We start from the raw sequence: 9277 nt of genomic DNA, 5'->3' as shown, positions 1-9277 counted from the left end.
AACCGTGGCGGTCTTGTGCAGAGTTAAGCAGTTTACCCATGCCCCTTTCCTCTCACCCCCTTCCTTCCACTTCCTTCCATCCCTCTCTTCTCTCCTCTCCCGGCCCTGGATCCCTCTCTCACATTGCAGGCAGATGGTTATTAGCCCCAGGACACCTTTTGGTAACAGTAGCGCACTACAATGTAAATAATAAGCAGAAGCAGGGTATCCACTAGACCCGAAATTCGGGGGGGGGGGGGGGCTTAACACTTCCAGCCAGGGCTTGTCCAAGCCCTGTTAGCATACGGTGCAACAGTCTTTCCACCTTCTCCATGAATTCCCTCACTACCACTCACCAACAATACACCTCATCTCTCTATAGCACCTGTCTGACAAACTTTTCATTTTTTATAGCGCTACTCATAGTTTACTCGCACTCAGTTCTGTGATGTGCATGGTACATCTTCTTTGTACCAGGCACTTTAACCTTCTGCACTGTGTGGGTGACAAGAGTGCCCATGTGACTGCACGGTGAGCAATGCAACAGTGTGAGAGTAGGATAAAAGGAGTGACTGCAGGGTGAGTGAGGTGACCATATGAATTTGGGTTCAGCTGTAAGTGCAGAGTGGGACAAATTAGTGCATGGTTAGTGATGGCCTTGTTTGAGTTAGCTACAGATTGAGCAGTAAGGGGGGGACAGGTGAGTGAAGTGTCACATGAGTGCAGGGTAAGAAGTGTGCTCGTGTGACTGCAGGGTGAGGTACAGAGTGAACAATGCAAGCAAATTTTTAGTGCAGTGATCACTGTGAGAGCAGGGTGAGCGGGTGATTGGTGTGAGTGCATGGTGATTGGTGTGAGTGCAGGGTGAGCGAGTGAATGAAGTGAGTGCATGGCGATCAGTGTGAGTGCATTGTGATCAGTGTGAGTGTATTGTGATCGCTGGGAGTGCAGGGTGAACGTGAAAGTGAAGGCGAGAATGGAAGTGAGTAGTCTAAAAGCAGGGTGCATTCCCAGAAACTTGAAGCGTAGGGTTTCAGATATAAGTTAAACTATTGCTATAATGGCATTAATCAGGGTTCGAGGGTGGAGGAAATAAAGAATCTGCTGATCCTGCAACAAACTTCCAGTCTAATGATTAGGGTTACCAGCTCATTATTTTGATGGCCCAGAAGTAAACAGTCACCTACAGCTGTATTTTTTTCACTTATCTGTGAATACTTAGAACAGCAAATATAAATAGAAAGCACTTTTAATTGTGTTCTAGGGATGCCTCAATGATCCATGACTAATAATTAAAGAGAATAAAGACAGAAAAGTCACATAACTAATTAATACATACTTTTTTATTTATAACTCAATTTAGTGTCAAGAGCAGGTCTCTGCAGGATCTTTAAACAACACATAGCAGGGATGTTTCTTTTGGCAACCCAACTTTATATTTCTTTTCATTAAATACATTCTCACACTACAGCAGTAAGTGTAAAAATACAAATGTAAGGAATAGGCAGAGTGGGGGACCAGGGGGTTGACATTTAATGAGTGTCTGCCGTCTTAAAAGCGATCATGATATAACTTAATTCCCAATGCAGGTGAGGCACTTTTCAGCTCTCAGATAACAGCGGTCGCCGCACAGCTGGAGTCAATGTGTGCCACTCATTTATTAACACTTCGCCCCCACGCATGCAGGCTGTGGATGGCTCCAATGCAGGATTCAATCAACAAGCATTAGTGGTACATAAACAGGCTGTGATATCACTTCCTGAGTTTCCACTCATAGATCATGTGCACTTTTGTTTCACCCCAAACTCGATCTTCATTTAGAATGCAGAAATATATGCAGTCATTTCTTCTTTAAAAAACTATCCCCCGAAATCGCATTTCGTTGTCTGCTCCTAGCCATCCCCTCACCACCACTTCCTGCTGGTCAATTTAACTCCATCTCCCCTAAAGCATAGTTTAATGTGAGCGTGTTTAGCTTCGGCGCCTCGCTATGCCTTCCCCACCCATCACTGCTTGTAAGGTGGCAGTTCTGTGTTTAAAAAAAAGAAAGGCGCTGCTCTTCAAACGCTTCAGCAGGTCTTTAAAGACCATTAGCATATTTACATGCCTTTGTTAACTGATTACCAAAGCTTAGTTTTTTTATGGTTCCAGTGCCCCCTGGGCCCTGGAACCATAAAAAAACTAACCTTTGGTAATCAGTTAACAAAGGCATGTAAATATGCTAATGGTCTTTAAAGACCTGTGAAAAACTCGGGATGGAGATAAGACTGCAGACACTGCCCAGCCGAGGCCCCAGGAGCGCGAGCTGCACTGCAGCAGCTCGGGCTGAGACACAGGATGGGGAGGAGGGGGGCTGAAGCCCTGGAGGCCAGGGCAGAAGTGTCACTGTGAAGGCACGACCCCCTTTGCATCGCTCCACGGCCCCCCTGGGGGTCGCGCCCCACAGTTTGAAGACCCCTGCCCTAGGGGGACCAACATCATGTTGTAGCCTCCCCCAAAGCCCCTGACTCCTCCTGTCCCAGGCCCCATACAGTTGCCCAGCTCTGCCCACTGATACCTTTAGCCCACCCACCCTCCAGACAGATGTGTTGTCTCTGTCTCGAGTGTCCATCACTATCGCCCACTCCCACCTGGCGCCCTTGGTTGCTCACCCCCCCTTTCTATGATACCAGTCCATATTCATGACATAATGACGTGTAATTCCACAGCCTGCAGATCCCAGCAACTCGAGCTCACGGCATGCACCCGGGATTCCACGCATCTTAACCAACCTCCACCCCAGGGCTTTAGATGGAAATACAGAAGCGCTGGCACATGTTTGCTCCTGATAAGTGCTTGTACTCTATCCTAATGGGTCTTATAACAGAACTGAGAAGCACAGGTACTCTCCTTTTCAAATTACTCAGTACCGGACCATTTAGAGCACTGCTAAAGCCACAACAAATCGCTAGTTTAGGTGAGCGGATGTATGCATTGTCAATTTAAATAAATGTGGAAAAATACTAGCTGTAGCTCCGTCTTTTGCTTGTGGAACAATAAATGTGGATAAATACAGAAAAAATGCTCAAAAAATAAATATGGATAAATACAGACGGAAATGGCAAAAACATAAATACCATAAAACCGGGAGCCCTATTTATATTAAGTATTGCAATTGTGGCAATCCATTTCTCTTGCATGAGAAGGAAGACTGTTCAATAAATCATACCCTTCATTGAAAACACCCGTCTCTCTCTTCTCTGCACTCTGGTGAAACTAAGAACGCACGCCTGACTGAGTGAAATAGCAGTCTATTGTTTTCACACAACTCTAGAGATTGACTCTTATTCCGGGGAGCAAAGTTGTCATGTTTATGCGGTTGTCGGAAGCTGAATCCCTTCTTGTCTAAGCCAGGGAAGCTGATCACTTCCTATTCAGTCAAGAAAGTTTCCAATGACCTCTGAGCTAGCTGGTGCAAACCTAAATTAAGTCTAACATAGTCAGTAGAGACCTAGAAGACCTCAGTCCTACGTCTACACTGCTGTTTATGTTATTCCAATGCGCAGGGCCTATAGGGAAAATAGGAACTACACTACATGGCGCCCAACGTTTGGTAAGGCGATAAAACTAGCGCAAGACGTTAGAGTAACTCCGTCGTGCTTTTTCACACAGACCCTTTCTCCCGTAAATACTCCAATAGACATCTGGAGTGGATGAAAGGTTAAAATCCGCCGGAACTTAGTAGGAAGAGATTCCTATGTAGATTTTTTGGTTTAGTCAACGTTGAAGGATACAGTGTTCCAAAATATTGTGCACCTAATCTTTGTTTCCTTGAAAACTTCTCTGCAAACCTTCATTAAAACAATGTCAGAACATGGCGAAAACAATGACCGATGAAACTGCAGTAGATGCGAATCAACGAGGTTTCGATGTTACAGGGATTAATGAACCGGTTGCTATTATCATCCCGGCAAATATAAGAAAAACTATAACTTTAAAACTTATAGATAACGGACTGTCATCACGAGGTGGTACAGTCATTCTCGTGATAGAGGCACACAAATATCGGCAGACAGAGGTATTCTATTCATGGATAAACTTTCCAGCGGCAAACGTTACAACACACGAGTTCCACTATTACAAAATAGAGGAACCACCGGAAGAATATACTCCTTTCGAGGAGATTGAAATTCCATTAAAATACCAAGAGCACCTGCTCTGGTTTAAAGGCGCCCTAAAACATAATGATCACATCACCAGGCTCGGTCCACTAGGAGACCAGGAGCAACGTGGCCGGTTCTAGCCAGCTACACACCACATCCAGACATTGATAAAATGTCTCGCGAAGAACTTTTAGCACAGCTAAAATTACTGATTAAAATTCACAGACTGTTAGTCCAATATGTAATGCGGACTGCAATAATCCAAACAGCTGTTAATATTCCACAGCTGACCCCTCATCAGGGGAACGCAAATAAAATTACACCTCAGAACATACAATCATGTCTGGGAAAAACACCCGCAAAACGGGAACAAATTCCTTTCTGGTTAGCACAGAAAATAACTCAAATAGAGGCAGTATTCCCGAATTCTACCCATATTGAGAAACACAGAATTCTGACCATCTGCCTTCCAATGGGGGGTCGCACCACATGTGGAGGACTGTGACACTTGGGGCACAGTCTTTGCTTACATTTACACAAAAACACATGGTGTTCCGTCCATGGCGGTAATACCAGATGTGCTAAAACAAATTCAGAATGAATACGGTCCAGAACCTGCTTTAACTCTTGGTATGAAACTACTGAAAGACTTCAAGCAGGTCTCGGCTATATTATTAGCCAATATAAAGGGAGAAGCAGCATCTGTGGCGATCCGCCAAAAATTGAAAGAGACAGATATAAAAGATCAACCAATTGAGCTTGCCAGAATCATAGAGAAATGCTATGAAGAATTAGGTAGAGATAGCTTGGGTGGGTAACCAGTAAAACCCCAACTACTTGAAAATCCTGAAAAAGTATTTATTAAAAATAATCTAAACACTCTTAAAAAGAGCTGGGATGGAAATAAACAATCCACTCCCAAAGAAAAAGGATTCCAGTCCAGAGGAAGGTCTCCTCGGCGGAGGGAAAGAACTCCGAACCGAGAACACCAGTCTCCCCAGAGGGAGCCCATTGAGAAAAGATATAACCTTAGAAATAGGGATAACTTGAAAAAACCTGATAAATATCAAAGTAATGATACACGTCCCTCTCGATCTTTTTTGCAGAAATCGTAAAGAAGAGGACGGTCAGAACCAAGGGAAGAGCACACCAAGTCCAAAGACAAGGAACCTGCTCAAAGTAAAAAATTACAATTTCCAAGAAAGAAGGTAGCCAGTATTAGAGTAATCGAACATGCCGAGAATACTGAGGACACAGCTGAAAAATGGAGAGTGGGCACAGACAATGCTAGACAGCGCAGCAGAAATCAGCATAGCTCGCAAGATCCTGATGAATCATCTGGAGACAGTGGACACGAATGAATACATTCAAGTGGAAACTGCAGATACCAGAGTTAGCGAACCTCATAAGATATACGAAATAACACTGCGTATAGAGGGAGATAAGACTAGGAAAATAAGGGGTCTGTTTTGGGATAACCTCTCAAAAGGCTATGACATCTTATTAGCTGAAAAAGACTGGCCACCAGAGTTTGTCAGGGAGTGCCCTCATGGCGAAGAAATGATTATGCCTGCCTTCTCAAATCATATTCCAATTCACACTAAATATATATATGCAAGGAAATGGGCAGTAGCTCAAGCACCTGCATTATATAAAAATCATGTAGGATGGGATGAGGACTCTCCTCCTCACAAAATCCAGTTAAAATGTCAACCAACTGGACAAAGGCAGTACCCAATTAAGCAAGATCCTAAAAAACAGGTCAGGGAGATTTTAGATCAACTTGAATACCAAGGGGTGATTGAAACATGCACCTCTCAAATGAACAATCCTTTGTTTCCTGTCTCCAAACCAGACGATTCATATCGTCTAGTCTTGGACTACAGACACCTTAACTCATGTTGCAAAACATTTGCGGTACAAAATTCGCACAGTGCGGCACTAATGAATAACATAGTTCGCAAAAAATACAAAACGACACTAGACATTTCTAATGGGTCCTTTTGTCAAAATATTGCACCAGAAAGCAGGTACTTGACCGCTTTCTCAATAATGGGGTCACAGAAAAATTTCTGTAGGCTCCCACAGGGATTCAAGAACATCCCAGGACTATTCTCAGCCAGAGTAACAGAGTTACTACAAATGTATGATGATGAGGCATTATCTTATGTCGATGACATCTATCTCACAGACCACGACTTGGATACTCACTTGGAAAGAGTAAACGCCATAATACTTGGGTACGCAGCAGAGGGTTACAAATTCAACTTTAAAAAGTCACGAATTGCCCATTTAACTGTCCTATTTTTAGGATACGAATTATCAAGTGAAGGCAAAAGCCTAGCAGATAACTTCTTAGAGAAGTGCGCTGTACTCCAAGCACCGAAAACGCTGAAAAACTTACAATCAATTCTAGGCTTCCTGAATTTCGGAAGAACTTACATTCTAAACTATGCAGAGAGGATTAAACCTCTCTACGAATTAATAAAACCTGATTTTAAACCAATCAACTGGACTAAAAACACACAGAAATGTTGAGATCACTGCAAACAGACTTGTTAGCTAAAACAAAATTAGAAACACGTGACAATACACGCAACCTTGTAATCCGGGTCATCCCAGGAAGATGCAGATTCACGTACCAGACCTCTAATGAGGGAGAAACGGTACCAATAGCTTACAAATCACATTTGTACACACAATCAAAAAAAACATTCAGTCTCACAGAAAATACTGTAAAGGCAGTGCAAACTGCTGTAGCGAGAGAACGAGCACTAGTCCAAGGCAAAAGAATAACTGTTTTCACAGCAGAATCAGCCTTCGAGGCGCTATTCAGCCCAGTAAATCTAAAAAAGTGGCACTAGATCCAAAATAGATACAGTGGGAAAATTCTCTTGCTGCAGAAGACGTGACATACTATTTTGTCCCGAACATGAAAAAACTGAATGATTTAAAATATGAAAAAGAATATCCTCTGCCAATCGAAATTCTCCCTCTTCAACAGTACTCATGTATAATCTATACAGACAGATTTGTACAGCATTACAATGTAGATGATAAATCCTACAATGCAGCCTGCGCGATTGTTAAAGGTCGCTGGCTCTGCGGTAAATTCAGACCGAAAATAACAAAAACTGAATCACTGAGAAAATGTTCGGCTCAGCGAGCTGAAATCAGATCTTTAAAGATGGCGCTTGAAAATGCCAAACGTGAATTCTCGACACTAATCGTGTGCGTTTGCAGAACTGGGTTCAAAATGATTACAAAGACGACACAGGTGCCACAATCAAGCATAAAATGCTTTGGAAACAAGTAGTTCTTTTACAGAAGGAACTACAAAAGACTCACGTGATACACACTGAGTCATCAACATGATGGCGTTCACGTTGCAGGGAATTCATTGGCTGATACAGCCACAGCGGAAGCAACTAAACCGGCTTCCGTAGCCACAAAAAAGCGTTCAGAAAAATACATAGACGGGGAAACCATGCTGGTGGTAAAAACGTCTTCAAAAGGCAACTGTGCAGCACTACCCGTGAACTATCCACTCAATTATACATACATAATTGACGCGAACTCCGTTCCTTTTGCTCGAATCCCTGGAGTGGGGGATAGGGTAATTCCAAACACGAATCGGAGAATATTTTTAATAGCAGACGCACACATGGGATTGGGTCCAAGGCACAAACAGATGAAGGAATCTCTGACAGAATTACAATCAAAATACTGGTGGCCGGGGATGAGCCTGCAACATTATAAATTTGCAAAGAGCTGTCCAGCCTGCAACAGAGACCGCAGTAACGAGCCAACCGGAATGATGCCATGGCCATTTCTGTAGGTAGCAGAGGGCTATCTACACATGAAATCTAGCGTCCTATTAATTTTTTTAAGACTATATTCACTTAAAAATATGGCCCCAGCGCTCGGCTGACGCCAGAACTGTTATAAAAGATTTGCGAGTCTTTATCGGCACATACGCAATTGCCATGCTTCATTCTGACCAGGGTCCTGCTTTTAGCTCTCGAGCTTCTAAGGAGGCCATGACCAGCATGGGCATTGGGTTGCGGTTCTCTTGTCCCTTCCATCCTGAGGGAAATGGGGTAGTGGAAAGAAAAAACCGAAACATAAAGCAATCTATAACGGCAAAGGTATTAGGTTCGGGTGATGGGTGGGTCCAGCATTTAACAAGTGTCCAACGTAGTCTTAACAACTTGCCAACTTGCCAACTCCTTCTTCGGGAGATTTTTAGGAAGCACCAACTGAGATCGTGCAGAGCTGCAGTGATACAATGCCTTGGTGGACTGTCAATCCAGCTGTCATGTCGAGCCATCACCTTTTGGAAAATAGCAGCTAAAGAACTGGACAAAAAAGACAATAGTCCACATGGCAAAGGCATATGACTGACCGGTAACTGCCTATCTGTACAGGTATCAAGTACTGCTCTTTTCACATCGAACTGCAATGAACTTCTTATATGGTTATCGTTTAAACTGTCGCAGTGAGCAAAGCTTACGAAAGGACATTGGTTTTACTCGTCTATATTTCATAGATTTTTAACCTTAGCTAATTATTATGCAATATGTGTTTTTCTGATGCTTTTATGATGTTAAATGAAATCAAATAAAAGTAATATTTACCTACCTAACTTGCCAAGAAATTCTCTAAAAGGTTTTAGCCGTACGAACTATTGTTCGGAACTAGAATGTATGTTCAGGACTTAGATAGTCATGCTTCAGTGGTAGAAGAAAAGAAAAAATGCTTTGACATCAAAGATCGTTTGGCTGTTTTACAGGACTTAAATGAAACAACAAAAGCCCTGAGCAACATAAAGTTAAAACAACAGTCAACAACCACTGAAGACACACCACCTGTCCCAGCAAGACCTGTCTGGATTCCAAAGATTGGGGATCTGGTCAGAGAGAAAATAGCGGTTAAAAGGGAATTTGGGCCTTCTTACAGAAAAACAGTACCTGTCTTAGCAGTCAACGGAACAAGATCAGTGGTACTACCACCCCTTGCTGGTTAAAAGGAGAACCGAGTTGTATCGACCTGGTAAAACCACAATCATGTGGCCAATAATAAGTAGTAGGCCTAGTGGACTTCCAAGAAACAACAGAATACCCAAATTTGCTAGTATCCAAGAGGTTCAAACTGAA

Source organism: Lissotriton vulgaris, chromosome 9 (genome assembly GCF_964263255.1).
Source record: "Lissotriton vulgaris chromosome 9, aLisVul1.2, whole genome shotgun sequence".
In the NCBI taxonomy this organism is placed as follows: domain Eukaryota; kingdom Metazoa; phylum Chordata; class Amphibia; order Caudata; family Salamandridae; genus Lissotriton; species Lissotriton vulgaris.
The sequence above is the reverse complement of the archived record's forward strand: the minus strand, read 5'-3'. Positions refer to the sequence as shown.